This window comes from Stenella coeruleoalba, assembly GCF_951394435.1.
Source record: "Stenella coeruleoalba genome assembly, chromosome: 15".
Lineage (NCBI taxonomy): Eukaryota > Metazoa > Chordata > Mammalia > Artiodactyla > Delphinidae > Stenella > Stenella coeruleoalba.
In genome coordinates, this window is record NC_137161.1 from 3,269,640 (window position 1) to 3,286,772 (window position 17,133).

At 42.5% G+C, this 17,133-nt stretch overlaps 1 long non-coding RNA gene across 1 annotated transcript in view; it reads left to right on the top strand.

Annotated features, from left to right (window-relative positions):
- LOC307197919 overlaps positions 1–17,133 on the top strand; it is a 110,019-nt gene that overhangs the window by 34,528 nt on the left and 58,358 nt on the right. The window contains exon 3 of the long non-coding RNA XR_013831548.1: positions 1,500–1,610. This is a non-coding gene — a long non-coding RNA (uncharacterized lncRNA). The remainder of the gene's footprint in view (positions 1–1,499; positions 1,611–17,133) is intronic.

The window sequence follows — 17,133 nt, forward strand, 5'->3', positions numbered from 1 at the left end:
TCACATCATCAGTGATCAAGGCATGTTGACAGCACGCACCCCGTGATGAGAAGTACACTTCATCGCTCTGGTTTTCTCCCCCAAAACTCATAACTTCCGTCCAACCATGAGAAAAACATCAGACAAATCCAAACTGAAGGATGTCCTACAAAACACCTAGCCACTGCTCCTAGAAACTGTCCAGGTCATCAAAGACAGGGGAAGTCTGTGACACCATCACAGCCCAGAGGAGCCTTGAGAGATGTGAGGCCTCCAAGCGCTGTGCTGGCCTGGATGAGGTCCCGTACCAGGAAAAGGACAATAGTGCAAAAGCAGTGAAATCTGAGTCAGACTTGAGTTTAACTGACAGCAGTACTCCATGTTAGTTTCTTAATTGTAACAAATGCACCAGAGAAATGTAAGATATTAGCAAAAGGCCAGCCTGGGAAAGGGATATGAAGGAACTCTCTTTTCTGTAAATTGAAGACATGTCTGTAAATCTAGAACTGTTCTACCCTGAGTAGAGAGTAGAATTAAGAGTTTGTTTTAAAAGCCCTGCGATACCTTCGCAAGGCCCCTGGAACAAAGTTTAGCTCTTCACTGTGCCCTCTAAGCCCCACATCATTGCATCCTGCTCCGTCCCCCATCCTGGCACCTCGCCTGCCTTTTCTCTGCTCCTGGGCCCTGAGGCTCCCTTCTGCCTCTGGGCTTTGAAACCTGCCCTCCTGGTGGGAAAGCACCTAGTCATCCCACTGGCCTGACTCCTGCCTGGCTCTGGATGTGCCCTCTCTTGCAGGGGCCTCACATTCTCTTTCATGACCTGATAATTTCCTCATGTGCTCCCCTCTCTGCTGACCTCTTTATTCTCTATCTGCCCTCACTCGAAGCCAAGACTAGGGCTCCCCAGTTCATAACTGCTTCCCCAAGTGCAAAGAACAACATCCAGCATAGGCAGGCAGCCAGAAATCCTTCCTGAGTTAACAAAATCAGTTTATTTTATTTGCTCAACAAATATTTGGGAGTGGCAGGTATTGGCCAGGTACAGGGAACCTGGAGATGAATGAGGGAGTGTTCCCTGCCTCCCAGGAGCTCATGGTCAAGCCCTTCTTCATGGCCTCAATGAACGTCCAGCATTTAGGACCAAATGCTAACCCCGTCTTTTCAACGGTGCCCGCCTGAGTACCCATGCTTCATCCTTTCTGCTAGATGTTAGCGGCATGGCTCATTCTGTATCAGAACTACTTTGTCTTTCTTAATCAGATCTAGAATAATTGTTGCCATTTTTATTCAGATTTCCCATGAATTAAATTCTATCTATTAAAAATGGAAAATATACGTGATAAAATTTAAATTTCTCATAATGTGGTAACTCAGGAGACTTTATTTTTATGTATATAAGTAATCATTATGGAAAATAATTACAAATGCCCAAAAGGGTAAGTGCTTTTAAACATATAATTAGCTGAGCTCTTCCCACACACAGATTAGCACAGTTAAGCTTTGGGTCTTTTCCATTCCAGATGATGCCTTGCTTGTGTGTTATGTGATCCTCCACACAGAGCCTTGGTGTTTTATAAATAAGCATGGATTACTGCAGGATGCTGGTGTGGAACCCTTGACGTCAACCTAAGGTACCTGGCACAGTTTCTCACTGTAGTAAGTGTAGACGCACAGCATCATTCTGAATGGCTAGATCCTGGCCAGTTGTTTCAAACTGCAACATCACAGTTTATTTAAACAGTCTTTTTTTGTTATTTTGGACATTTTGCTTGTTTCTGTTTGTTCACTATTATAAATAATACTTTAGTTAATGATCTTGCACATATGTCTTTGCACACTTATCCAATTATTTCCTTAGGGTGAATTCATAAAAGTTGGATGCTGGACTAGGGTTTTTATTGTTGTGTTAGGTCTTTTTTTGATTTATGTTGCTGTGTTACCGCCCAAGAAAACTATATAAATTTATATCCCCACTAGCCACACTATTATTTTCATACAAACTTTTTTTATTAAAAAAATCTAAGTAAGAAATGCAAACCATAAGATAATGCATTAAGGTAGCAGGATATAAAATTATCATATAATAACTTCATACATACAATTACTTCTTTACCTTTAACCTTTTATAAATGTTTTTATTTTGTCAAAATAACTTAAATTTAAATTATTTAAAATTTAGAATTCAGGCAGACCAACCAAGATCCCTCTGCAGGCAAGGTCATCAGATTGACTCAGGCACACACTGGGCAGGGTAGCTGCAAGCATGCCATGATTATTCATTCACACGTCAGACAGATATCTACTGAAACCTTGATTCTGCCCAAGGAACTTGTTTTACAGCAGGAGAAATGAGTCATTGGGGCCTCTCTGGAGGTTTACTGCTTTTACTGCTTCCTCACCATATTTTTCTTATTAAACTTTTTCTTTGGAGATAATTGTAGATTTACATGCAGTTGTAAGAAATAATGCAGAGAGATCCCATGTAGCCTTTATTCATTTCCTCCAGGGGTAAATCTTGCAAAACTAAAGTGCAATGTCACAGCCAGGAAATTGACACTGATACAATCCACCCATCTCATTCAGATCTCATCAGTTTCCTTGTACTTGTGAGTGTGTGTGTGTGTGTGGTTCTATACAGTGTTATCACACGTGCAGGTTCATGTATCCACCACCACAGTCAAGACAGAAAACAGATCTATAACAAGGATCCCTAGTGCTACTCTTCTGTAGCAAAACCTACCTCTCACCCCCAGTCCCTTCCCTAACACCTGGAAATCACTGATCCATTTCTATAACTTTGTCATTTCAAGAATGTTGTATAAATGGAATCATATGTACAAAAGTCTATAACCTTCGGGGATTGGCTTTTTTCACTTGTACATACAAGTTTGCATGTATCCATGCTTTGTTCTTCTAATTGCTGAGCAGTACTTCGTGGTTTGATGTACCAGAGTGTGCTTAACCCTTCACCCACTAAAGGACACATGGGTTGCCTCCAGCTTGGGATTGTTATGAATAAAGCTGCTATAAACATTCATGTGCAGGTTTTTGTATGAACATAAGTCTTCATTTTTCTGAGATGAATGCTCAGGAGAGCAACTGGTAGGTTGTATGGTAATTGAACGTTGAGGGTTTTTTTTTAAACAGCTTTTTTGAGGTGTAATTGATATATGATAAACTGTGCCTATTTAAAGGGTATACCTTGACAAATAAATAAATATTCATGAAATCATTACCCCAGTCAAGATAGTATCTATGACCCTCAAATGTTTTCTCATGTCCCTTTGTAATTGCACCCCAACCCACTTTTACCTTCAGGTAACCAATGATCTGCTTTCTGTCACAATAGTCTGCCTTTTTTTTAGCATTTTATATAAATGAATCATACAGTATATAATCTTTTCTATTTGGCTTCTTTAACTCAACTTTGTTGTTTTAAGATTCATCCGTATATAACAAGAGTTTATGTATTTTGCTGCTGAGTAGTATTCTGTTGTATGAATATACCACTAACTGTGTTTGTTTAACCATTTAATCACCCTGTTTAACTCTGTTGATAACATTTTGATCGTTTCCAGCTTAGAACTGTTACAAATAAAATTGCTATGAACATTTATGTAAAATGCTTTGTATGGACATATGCCTTCATTTCTCTCCCTGGAAACGACATGGCTAGATCATATGTTACGCTAATGTGTAGCTTTTCAAGAAATTGCCAAAATATTTTTCCAAAGTTATTGTAACCTTTCACATTCCCACTAATAGTATGTGAGGGTAACAGTTCCTCCACATTCTCATAAACACTTGGTACAGTCATTTTAATTCTTGGCCATTCTAATAGGTGTGCAGTGGTATCACATTGTAGGTTTGTTTTTTTTTTTTAATATTTTTATTGGAGTATAATTGCTTTACAATGTTATGTTAGTTTCTGCTGTATAACAAAATGAATCAGCTATATGTATACATATATCCCCATATCCCCTCCCTCTTGCGTTTCCCTCCCTCCCACCCTCCCTATCCCACCCCTCTGGGTGGTCACAAAGCCCTGAGCTGACCTCCCTGTGCTATGCGGCTGCTTCCCACTAGCTATATACTTTACATTTGGTAGTGTATATATGTCAATGCTACTCTCTCACTTCATCCCAGCTTACGCTTCCCCCTCCCTGTGTCCTCAAGTCCATTCTCTACATCTGTGTCTTTATTCCTGTCCTGCCCCTAGGTTCATCAGAACCATTTATTTTTAGATTCCATATATATGTGTTAGCATACGGTATTTGTTTTTCTCTTTCTGACTTACCTCACTCTGTATGACAAACTCTAGGTCCATCCACCTCACTACAAATAACTCAATTTCATTTCTTTTTATGGTTGAGTACTATTCCATTGTATATATGTGCCACATCTTCTTTATCCATTCATCGGTCGATGGACATTTGGGTTGCTTCCATATCCTAGCTATTGTAAATAGAGCTGCAATGAACATTGTGGTACATGACTCTTTTTGAATTATGGTTTTCTCCGGGTTTATGCCCAGTAGTGGGATTGCTGGGTCATATGGTAGCTCTATTTTTAGTTTTTTAAGGAATCTCCATACTGTTCTCCATAGTGGCTGTATCAATTTACATTCCCACCAACAGTGCAAGAGAGTTCCCTTTTCTCCACACCCTCTCCAGCATTTATTGTTTGCAGATTTTTTTGATGATGGCCATTCTGACTGGTGTGAGGTGATACCTTATTGTGGTTTTGATTTGCATTTCTCTAATGATTAGTGATGTTGAGCATCCTTTCATGTGTTTGTTGGCAATCTGTATATCTTCTTTGGAGAAATGGCTATTTGGGTCTTCTGCCCATTTTTGCATTGGGTTGCTTGTTTCTTTGATATTGAGCTGCATGAGCTACTTGTATATTTTGGAGATTAATCCTTTGTCCATTGATTCGTTAGCAAATATTTTCTCCCATTCTGAGGGTTGCCTTTTCATCTTGTTTATGGTTTTCTTTGCTGTGAAAAAACTTTGAAGTTTCATTAGGTCCCATTTGTTTATTTTTGTTTTTATTTCCATTTCTCTAGGAGGTGGGTCAAAAAGGATCTTGCTGTGACTTATGTCATAGAGTGTTCTGCCTATGTTTTCCTCTAAGAGTTTTATAGTGTGTGGCCTTACATTTAGGTCTTTAATCCATTTTGAGTTTATTTTTGTGTATGGTGTTAGGAAGTGTTCTAATTTCATTCTTTGACATGTAGCTATCCAGTTTTCCCAGCACCACTTATTGAAGAGGCTGTCTTTTCTCCATTGTATACTCTTGCCTCCTTTGTCATAGATTAGGTGACCGTAGGTACGTGGGTTTATCTCTGGGCATTCTATCCTGTACCATTGATATATATTTCTGTTTTTATGCCAGTACCATAGTATCTTGATTCCTGTAGCTTTGTAATATAGTCTGAAGTCAGGGAGCCTGATTCCTCCAGCTCCGTTTTTCTTTCTCAAGATTGCTTTGGCTATTCGGGGTCTTTCGTGTTTCCATACAAATTGTAAACTTTTTTGTTCTGTTTTGTGAAAAATGCCATTGGTAGTTTGAAAGGTAATTCATTGAATCTGTAGATTGCTTTGGGTAGTATAGTCATTTTCAAAATGTTGATTCTTCCAACCCAAGAACATGGTATATCTCTCCATCTGTTTGTATCATCTTTAATTTCTTTCATCAGTGTCTTATAGTTTTCTGCATACAGGTCTTTTGTCTCCTTAGGTAGGTTTATTCCTAGATATTTTATTCTTTATGCTGAAATGGTAAATGGGAGTGTTTCCTTAATTTCTCTTTCAGATTTTTTGTCATTAGTGTATAGGAATGCCAGAGATTTCTGTGCATTAATTTTGTATCCTGCTACTTTACCGAATTCATTGATTAGCTCTAGTAGTTTTCTGGTAGCATCTTTAGGATTCTCTATGTATAGTATCATGTCATCTGCAAACAGTGACAGTTTTAATTCTTCTTTTCCAATTTGGATTCCATTTATTTCTTTTTCTTCTCTGATTGCTGTGGCTAAAACTTCCAAAACTATGTTGAATAATAGTGGTGAGAGTGGTCACCTTTGTCTTGTTCCTGATCTTAGAGGAAATGGTTTCAGTTTTTCACCATTGAGAATGATGTTGGCTGTGGGTTTGTCATATATGGCCTTTATTATGTTGAGGTAGGTTTCCTCTATGCCCACTTTCTGGAGAGTTTTTTTTAATCAGAAACTGGTATTGAATTTTGCCAAAAGCTTTTTCTGCATCTATTGAGATTATCATATGGATTTTATCCTTCAATTTGTTAATACGGTGTATCACATTGATTGATTTGCATATGTTGAAGAATCCTTGCATTCCTGGGATAAACCCCACTTGATCATAGCATATGATCCTAATAATGTGCTGTTGGGTTCTGTTTGCTAGTATTTTGTTGAGGATTTTTGCATCTATGTTCATCAGTGATATTGACCTGTAGTTTTCTTTTTCTGTGATGTTGTTTTCTGGTTTTGGTATCAGGGTGATGGTTGTCTCGTAGAATGGGTTTGAAAGTGTTCTTTCCTCTGCTATATTTTGGAAGAGTTTGAGAAGGATAGGTGTTAGCTCTTCTCTAAATGTTTGATAGAATTGACCTGTGGAGCCATCTGATCCTGGGTTTTGTTTGTTGGAAGATTTTTAATCATAGTTTCAATTTCAGTGCTTGTGATTGGTCTGTTCATATTTTCTATTTCTTCCTGGTTCAGTCTTGGAAGGTTGTACTTTTCTAAGAATTTGTCCATTTCTTCCAGCTTGTCCATTTTATTGGGATATAGTTGCTTGTAGTAGTCTCTCATGATCCTTTGTACTTCTGCAGTGTCAGTTGTTACTTCTTCTTTTTCATTTCTAATTCTGTTGATTTGAGTCTCCTCCATCTTTTTCTTGATGAGTCTCGCTAATGGCTTATCAATTTTGTTTATCTTCTCAAAGAACCAGCTTTTACTTTTATTGATCTTTGCTATGGTTTCCTTCATTTCTTTTTCATTTATTTCTGATCTGATCTTTATGATTTCTTTCCTTCTGCTGACTTTGGGGGGTTTTTGTTCTTCTTTCTCTAACTGCTTTAGGTGTAAGGTTAGGTTGTTTATCTGAGATTTTTCTTGCTCCTTGAGGTAAGATTGTATTGCTATAAACTTCCCTCTTGGAACTGCTTTTGCTGCATCTCACAGGTTTTGGGTCATCGTGTTTTCATTGTCATTTGTTTCTAAGTTTTTTGATTTCCTCTTTGATTTCTTCAGTGATCTCTTGGTTATTTAGTAGCATATTGTTTAGCTTCCATGTGTTTGTATTTCTTACAGTTTTTTTCCTGTGATTTATTTCTAATCTCATAGCGTTGTGGTTGGAAAAGATAGTTGATATGATTTCAATTTTCTTAAATTTACTGAGGCTTGATTTGTGACCCAAGATATGATCTATCCTGGAGAATGTTCCATGTGCACTTGAGAAGAAAGTGTTTTCTGTTGTTTTTGGATGGAATGTCCTATAAATATCAATTAATTCTACCTGGTTTATTGTGTCATTTAAAGCTTGTGTTTCCTTATTTATTTTCATTTTGGATGATCTGTCCATTGGTGAAAGTGGCATGTTAAAAGTCCCCTACTATGATTGTGTTACTGTCGATTTCCCCTTTCATGGCTGTTACCATTTGCTTTATGTATTGAGGTGCTCCTATGTTGGGGCATAAATATTTACAATTGTTATATCTTCTTCTTGTATTGATCCCTTGATCGTTATGTAGTGTTCTTCTTTGTCTCTTGTAATAGTCTTTATTTTAAAGTCTATTTTGTCTGATATGAGTATTGCTACTCCATGTTTCTTTTGATTTCCGTTTGCATGGAATATGTTTTTCCATCCACTCCCTTTCAGTCTGTATGTATCCTTAGGTCTGAAGTGTGTCTCTTGTAGACAGCATATATACTAGTCTTGTTTTTGTATCCATTCAGCCACTCTGTATCTTTTGGTTGGAGCAGTTAATCCATTTATATTTAAGGTAATTATTGATATGTATGTTCCTATTACCATTTTCTTAATTGTTTTGGGTTTGTTTTTATAGGTCTTTTCCTTCTCTTATGTTTACTGCCTAGAGAAGTTTCTTTAGCATTTGTTGTAAAGCTGGTTTGATGGTGCCGAATTCTCTTAACTTTTGCTTGTCTGGAAAGATTTTAATTTCTCCATCGAATCTGAATGAGATCCTTGCTGGGTAGAGTAATCTTGGTTGTAGGTTTTTCCCTTTCATCACTTTAAATATGTCCTGCTACTCCCTTGTGGCTTACAGAGTTTCTGTTGAAAGATCAGCTGTTATGGGTCTTCCCTGGTTGCGCAGTGGTTGAGAGTCCGCCAGCCGATGCAGGGAACATGGGTTCGTGCCCCGGTCCGGGAAGATCCCACATGCCGTGGAGCAGCTGGGCCCGTGAGCCATGGCCGCTGAGCCTGCACGTCCGGAGCCTGTGCTCCGCAACGGGAAGAGGCCACAGCAGTGAGAGGCCCATGTACCGCAAAAAAAAAAAAAAAAAAGAAAGATCAGCTGTTAACCTTATGGGGATTCCCTTGTATGTTATTTGCTGCTTTTCCCTTGCTGCTTTTAATATTTTTTCTTTGTATTTAATTTTTGATAGTTTGATTAATGTGTGTTTTGGTGTGTTTCTCCTTGTATTTATCCTGTATGGGACTCTCTGTGCTTCCTGGACTTGATTGACTATTTCCTTCCCCGTGTCAGGAAAGTTTTCGACTATAATCTTTTCAAATATTTTCTCAGACCCTTTCTTCTTCTCTTCTTCTTCTGGACCCCTATAATTCGAATGTTTGTGCGTTTAATGTTGTCCCAGAGGCCTCTGAGACTGTCCTCAATTCTTTTCACTCTTTTCTCTTTATTCCATTCCCTGGCAGTTATTTCCACTATTCTATCTTCCAGGTCACTTATCTGGTCTTCTGCTTCAGTTATTCTATTGATTCCTTCTAGAGTTTTTGTTGTTTTTTGTTTTTGTTTTTGTTTTTTTTGCGGTTCGCAGGCCTCTCACTGTTGTGGCCTCTCCCGTTGCGGAGCACGGGCTCCGGATGCGCAGGCTCAGCGGCCATGGCTCATGGGCCCAGCCACTTCGCAGCATGTGGGATCTTCCTGGACCGAGGCACGAACCCGTGTCACCTGCATCGGCAGGCGGACTCTCAACCACTGCGCCACCAGGGAAGCCCTAGAGTATTTTTAATTTCATTTATTGTGCTGTTCGTCATTGTTTGTTTGCTCTTTAATGCTTCTAATTTCTTGTTAAACGTTTCTTGTATTTTCTCCATTCTATTTCTGAGATTTTCAATCATCTTTACGATCATTACTCTGAATTCTTTTTCAGGTAGACCGCCTATTTCCTTTCATTTGTTTGGTCTGGTGGGTTTTCACCTTGCTCCTTCATCTGCTGCATATTTCTCTGTCTTCTCATTTTGTTTAACTTACTGTGTTTGGGGTCTCCTTTTCACAGCCTGTAGGTTTGTAGTTCCTGTTATTTTTGGTGTCTGCCCCCAGTGGGTGAGAGTGGTTCAGTGGCTTGTGTAGGCCTCCTGGTGTGGGGGACTGGTGCCTGTGTTCTGGTGGGTGGGGCTGGATCTTGTCCTTTTGTTGGGCAGGGCTGCATCCGGTGGTGTGTTTTGGCGTGTCTGTGAACTTAGTATGACTTTAGGCAGCCTCTCTGCTAATGGATGGGGTTGTGTTCCTGTCTTGCTAGTTGTTTGGCATGGGGCGTCCAGCACTGGAGCTTGCTGGCCGTTGGGTGGAGCTTTGTCTCAGTGTTGAGACGGAGATCTCTGGGAGAGCTCTCGCCAATTGATATTACGTGAGGCCAGGAGGTCTCTGGTGGTCCAGTGTCCAGTACCAGCTCTCCCACCTCGGAGCCTCAGGCCTGACACCTGGCTGGAGCTCCAAGACCCTGCCAGCCGCACAGCTCAGAAGAAAAGGAAGAAGAGAAAAAAAGCAGGCAGAACCCTAGGACAAATGGTAAAAGCAAACCTAAACAGACAAAATCACACAAAGCAACATATACACACACCCTCACAAAAAAAAAAAAAAAGGAAGAGAGCAACCAACCAATACTCAAATCTACCAATGATAACAAGTGCTAAAAACTAAACTAAGATAAACATAAAACCAAAAACAAATCAGAGGCAGAAAGCAAACCCCAAGTCTACAGTTGCTCCCAAAGTCCACCGCCTCAATTTTGGGATGATTTGTTGTCTATTCAGGTATTCTTCAGATGCAGGTACCTCACGTTGATTGTGGACATTTAATCTGCTGCTCCTGAGGCTGCTGGGAGGGATTTCCCTTTCTCTTCTTTGTTCGCACAGCTCCCGGGTTCAGCTTTGGATTTGGCCCCGCCTCTGCGTGTAGGTCGCCTGAGGGTATCTGTTCTTCACTCACGCAGGAGGGGGTTAAAGCAGTGGCTGTTTAGGGCTCTCTTGCTCACTCAGGCCAGGGAGATGGAAGGGTAGGGTAGTCATAACTGGAATGCGGGGCGAGCCTGCGGCGGCAGAGGCCAGTGTGACATTGCAGCAGCCTGAGGCGCGCCATGGGTTCTCCCGGGGAAGTTGTCCCTGGATCACAGGACCCTGGCGGTGGCGGGCTGCACAGGCCCTGGGGGGCGTGGATAGTGACCTGTGCTCGCACACAGGCTTCTTGGTGGCAGTGGCGGCAGCATTAGTGGTCCACGCCCATCTCTGGGGTCTGAGCTGACAGCCGCGGCACATGTCTGTCTCTGGAGCTCACTTAGGCGGTGCTCTGCCATCTGTGGGCACATGGAACAGGAGGCCCCTTTCCTCGTGCACCCCGAAACAATGGTCTCCTTCCTCACCGGCAGGTCCAGGCTTTTTCCCGGACTCCCTCCCGTCCAGCCGTGGCGCACTAACCCCCTGCAGGCTGTGTTCACGCCTCCAACCCCAGTCCTCTCCTGGCTCTCCGACCGAAGCCCGAGCCTCAACTCCCAGCCCCGCCCGCCCCAGCGGGTGAGCAGACAAGCCTCTCGGGCTGGTGAGTGCTGGTCGGCACCGATCCTCTGTGCGGGAATCTCTCCGCTTTGCCCTCCGCACCCCTGTTGCTGTGCTTTGCTCCATGGCTCCAAAGCTTCCCCCCGCCCGCCTCCCATCCCTGCCAGTGAAGGGGCTCCTAGTGTGTGGAAACCTTTCCTCCTTCACAGCACCCTCCCACGGGTGCAGGTCCCATCCCTATTCTTTTGTCTCTGTTTTTTCCTTTTTCTTTTGCCCTACCCAGGTATGTGGGGATTTTCTTGCCTTTTGGGAAGTCTGAAGTCTTCTGCCAGCATTCAGTAGGTGTTCTGTAGGAATTGTTCCACGTGTAGATGTATTTCTGGTGTATCTGTGGGGAGGAAGGTGATCTCCACGTCTTATTCCTCCACCATCTTGAGGGTCTCTCCCACACATTGAGTTTTTTTTTTTTTTTTTTTGCGGTACATGGGCCTCTCACTGTTGTGGCCTCTCCCGTTGCGGAGCACGGGCTCCGGATGTGCAGGCTCAGCGGCCATGGCTCACCGGCCCAGCCGCTCCGCGGCATGTGGGATCTTCCCGGACCGGGGCACGAACCCATGTCCCCTGCATCGGCAGGCGGACTCCCCACCACTGCGCCACCAGGGAAGCCCCACACATTGGGTTTTATGAGAAACTGCCTAGCTGCTTTCCAGCACAGCTGAACCATTTTATGTTCCTGCCGACAACATAAGAGGGATGCAGTTTCTCTGCATCCTTGCCAGCATTTGGTGTTATCACTGTTTTGTTTTTGTTTTAGCCATTCTGATAGGTATGTAGTGATACCTCACTGTGGTTTTAATTTACAGTTTCCTTATGATTAATGACGTTGAATATATCTTTTCATGTGCTTATTTGCCACGTGTATATCCTTTCTGTAAACTATCTCTTCATATCTTTTGCCTGTTTTCGAGATGGACGGTTTGGGATTGTTTTACTGTTGAGTTTTGAGAATTCTTCATAAATTCTAGGTACTAATTTATCAGAAATAGAGTTTGTAAATAAATTTCTCCCAGTCTGTACCTTGTCTTTTCATCCTTTTTACATGGGCTTTCGCAGAGCAAAAGTTTTTGATTTTGATGAGGCCCAACATGCCAATTTTTTCTTTTATCAGTTGTCCTTTTGGTGTCAAATCTAAGATCTGCTCGCCTAGCCCCAGATGCCAAAGAGTTCATTCTGTGCTTTGTTTCTAGAAGTTTTATGGGTTTAGTTTTACACTAAGTCCAGGATCCATTTTGAGCTAATTTTGGTGCTAGGTGTGAGGTGCAGGTCGAAGTTCATTTTTTTTGTGTTTTTCTTTTTTGGGGGGATTGCCTATGAATGTCCAGTTGCTCCAGAACTGTTTGTTGAAAGACTGTCCTTCCTCCATTGAATTGCTTTTGTACCTTTGTCAAAAATCGTTGGGGCATACTGAGTTCTCTGTTCTTTTCCACTGATCTCTCTCTGCCAGTGCTACACTGACTGGATCCTGTAGCTGTATGGGAAGTCTTATTATCAGGTACTGTGAGGAATGGCTTTTTGAAGACTCGGTTACGGTGCCAGTGGAGACAGCATCTTGCCAGTTAAGGTCTGCACCTACAAGATGCCATTTAAGCTCTGGACCTGTTACTCATATATGGTGCTGTTTCTCCCCTAGCCAGAATACAGGGGTCTGGGAACTAAGGGGCCGAGATACAAGTGGCTCCCCTCACTGACACACCTAACAACGCCCACACAACACCCCTCCCCCACTAGAAACTGAGATTGTGCTGTGACCATCTGAAAACTTCTCATGGTTCCCAAGCCAGAGAAGGTGCTTCCTGCACTGGCTAAGGTCCCTGGACGGCTTACAGGAGAGGACTACGGCTGCTGGGGCACAGCGGGGCAGGGAGGAGGAGACTTGAAACCCAGGGACTCCCTAGGGTACCTCTAGGACTTCCACGTAGAAAACCATGGCAAACTCAAACAGGCAAGCCCCCTAAGAGTTCAGTCCCTCAGGAATGAAGTTTGGGGTGGAACTATAGTAGCTGCAGAGATGGCTGAGAACAGCAAGAACATGCAAGGAAGGGATGGCGAGGAATTTATAAATACCAAATGGCTTTGTGACCAGTTATAGACATGAGGACACTGGCAGCTATACACACGTTCCTGTCTGCTTTCCTATGTGTGTTTTTATGTACATTAAATGATGTCTCTTTCCCTGCTCTCCCCACCCCCTACTATCTATGGAAGATGTCCTGATTGTGGCTAAGCTAATAATTCAGACATTAGGCCGTGGTCTGTCTAAGGGTGAGTCTTACTGAACAAGGAGGATGAGCATCAGTCAGAGACACGTGTCGTGACTGATGGGACTGTGGGTCTCTTTCCTTTGGGGTGAGGGTGGGCGTCGCTCCTTTTGCATGTGGGAGCATGATGATGTTTTTACAATTGCTGTTTGGAAATCAAATGCAGGTAGAATGTGAGTTTGGATGCTGAGTGACCGCACGCCTGGACTGTGCCAGCTATGGTCTGTTGCCCTTCAGCACCACCCATTCAACTGTGCCATGTTATCTCAGGGGCTGGAAGCCTGGGAATTACATTTTCCAGAATCCCTTTCAAGCAGAAATCCAGTGGAATCTGTAAGAGGGGCTTACTGAGATTTGGAAGACAAAAGATAAGCATCAATCAGTCTTTCTCCTGCATCGGCAGCAGGGGCTTCTAGATCTTCCGCCCGCCCCCCCACCCCCACCCCGCCCCAGTCCATTGTCAGCCTCCCGCTCCAGGCTGCAAATTCAAGCAGGTTCCTCCAGTTTCCTGATTTCTGGACAGCAACCCCACCCCATGGCTTCTGCATGTCTCGACTGTACCAGCAATGCTGTAAGCACCTAATTCCCTCTCTGCTGGAACTGTCCTGACTGGCACATGCCTCACGCGCCAGGCTGAGTGGAGGGGGAGGGACAGTTCCAGGGTGTGCCTCTCCTCTTGGAAAACCTCGCCTGCTTGGGAAGATGCTCGCATCTGTTTCACAGTCTGAAGTACATCAGGACAGAGCCAGGCTGCAGATGTCCTAATGGGCATAGCGCTGGGTGCTAGTCAGTTTCATCACAGTTTTCTCACCCTCTAGCAGCACAACAAAATCAGTAGAGCCAAAATGCTCTTAGAACTGTGACAGATGAGTTTCAAAAGTGGTCTCACCTCTCCTGGCAGCCATCTGTGCTGCTTATGAACAGAATCTGCTGATTTGTGAAGCCAACACCCCTAGCCTCACCTGGGCTGGGATTGCCCCCTGCCCTTTCTGACTTCTCCCCACGTTTCTTTACTTCATTTTTGCTGGAGGTGGCACAAAAAAGCAGAAAATATTTAAGCTGTTGCTACACTGTTCATGTTTTTAATTTGACAAGAAAAACTCGTGCAACTGCATGGAACATTTCTCTTATTTCTGCAGAATTTTGCTTTCCTCCATGAATAACAAACAGGCTCTGAAGGCTGCACCACCCCCAACCCCCAGAATAGAGCCCGGCCTACATGACCCTCATGCATCTGCACCCACCGCCTGTGCTCTTTCTCCTTCATCTTCGGTCGCCCCACGCAGCCCTGGTTGACCATTCACCAGCATGTGGCAGGCACTGGTACGTCCCGAACCAGCAACCAGTATACAGTGTTTCTCCCTGGACCTAGGTCTCTCTGCATCCTGAACACAAATAACTGGAAAGACATGTCAGAATACAGGGAGGATGGGGACTACGTGACTCCAGAAACAACGTAAACACATTTAGACACATCAGCCATCCTGCACAATAGAGAAATGCAGACGAGAGTATATGCAAATCTGCTACCATCTCCCCTGTCTACCACCCATGGCATGAGGTGACTGTAGTCCCCACCTCCTCTGCTTTCTGAGGAATGCCACCCATTCCTCAAGGAGTTCCGTGAACAGCAACTTCTCTAAGGAATAATCTTCCAAATCTTCCGTCCACTGATCGGTGTCCCTCACATCCAGCACTTTGTGGCCCACTTTTTCTTTGCCCTATAGAAGTCTAGTCTTACGTATGTACATAAAATTACAAATAATCATGACAGCAGAAATAACAATAAAGGCAATTTGATTTAGGGCCTGCTTAGGGCTGGGCATGATGCAGGTATGACCCGAAAATTCTCCTCTTCAACCCTCACAGCACTGCTATGAGTGTGATACGGCTACAGTCCCCATCTGACAAATGAAGAAACAGGCACTTGAAGGTCAGCAATGCACAGGGCTTTTAAAGAACTGAAGCAGGATTTGAACTCCTGACTTCAGAGCTCAGCCTCTTTACACTGAGCTAGAAAATGCATAGTGAGTGATGTAATGGGCAGCATAAATAAGTAATTCTGTGCCCTGAATTTTAGAATCTTTAAAATAAATGAAACACGGCGTTGGAATCAGCAAGTGGGGCAAAGCATTCACAGTATTCTGCATTCAGCCTGTATCCTGATGAAATGTGCGATTAAAGCAAAGCATCGATCTGTATCAGGTGGAGCAGCGCCCAGAATGAGTTTCTACAGTCCCCTACGCTCTAACTTCGGAAATTCCAATTCAAGCCTCTCTACACCATAAATATTAAATGTGAGTTCTTAAGTTCCATCTGAAAGACTTCTCAAATTCTCATTATTCTTCCAAATAACAACCAATGAGTAAGAACATTAAGTGGAGGAAATTTTATTTAGTCTCATTGAGAATGTGACCTATGTTATCCAACCAAGCGAAAGCTTAAGGAGAAATGTTTTACTGCCCATTTTTTTACTGATGTTTATCTAAGAAAGAATACAAAGATAAAACCTTTCCAATGATAAAACAACCGTGCTCTGAATTATTACTTCACTCTTTTTTAAAACAAATTCAAGTATAGTTGATTTACAGTGTTGTGTTAGTTTCAGGTGTACAGCAAAGTGATTCAGAATACATATACGTATTCTTTTTAAGATTCTTTTCCACAATAGGTTACTATAAGATATTGAATATATCAGTAGTTCCCTCTGCTATACAGTAGGTCCGTATTGTTTATTTTTATTTTATATATAGTAGTGTGTATCTCTTAAACCCAAACCCCTAATTTATCCCTCCTCTTTCCCCTTTGGTAAGCATAAGTTTGTTTTCTATGTCTGCAAGTCTGTTTCTGTTTTGTTAAATAAGTTCATTTGTATCATTTTTCTTAAGTTCCACATATAAGCAATATCATATGATACTTGTCTTTCTGTGTCTTACTTCACTTAGTATAATCATCTCTAGGTCTATCTGTGTTGCTGCAAGTGGCATTATTTCATTCTTTTTTATGGCTGAGTAGTATTCCAGTGTGTGTGTGTGTGCGTGTGTGTGTGTGTGTGTGTATCACATCTTCTTTATCCATTTTCCTGTGGATGGACATTTACCTTATACTCTTTGTGGTTAAACAGTATTGAAACAGTGTTGAAAAAGAAAAGAGGCAGTTGCTGAAAACTCAGACATTAGATTTATCTGGAGGTGATGCCACAGAAAGGAAAGTATTGGGAATATGTTACAACAACTCAGTTTTCATCTAGGTGAACTTTACAGTAAACTTGCAAGCAAGTCTCCGAATTGTACCAACCAGTTAACAGGTTAGAAGTCTAAGAAATAAGACCTACAGCTAACCACCTGTTACTCACATCACACAGCAAGGGCCTGCCTTCAAACAAAGTGGATTTTAGAACTAGAAAACCAGCTTCGCAGGAAATGTTATCATATCACGCTTAGGGAGCATCCAGAATGTGAGCATCCGTCTCAGGGAGGATGAAGGTGTTCACACTGAGCTGATCCCATTGTAGCATATAGTATCAGCTCAGTATATATTTGCTAAATAAATGAACAGCCCAAGGTAGACATAGGATGAATGCCAGTTCTGCTATTATTAACTGTGGGACCTGGGACCGCTTCACCACCCCGAACCTTGGTTTTCTTATGTGTAAAATGATGGAACCAGCATAACCTCATGGGTTAGCTGAGCTGAGGGCTGCAAAGTGTGCATTGTAGTGCGCCACCTCAGTGCTTGGTAATAGGGAAGTGGTCTGAGCCCCCAGTTTAACCAGAAAACAGTGCAGTGTGTGTTTCATGTCAGGCTGCTTTTATTGGGAAACTACTTCGTTT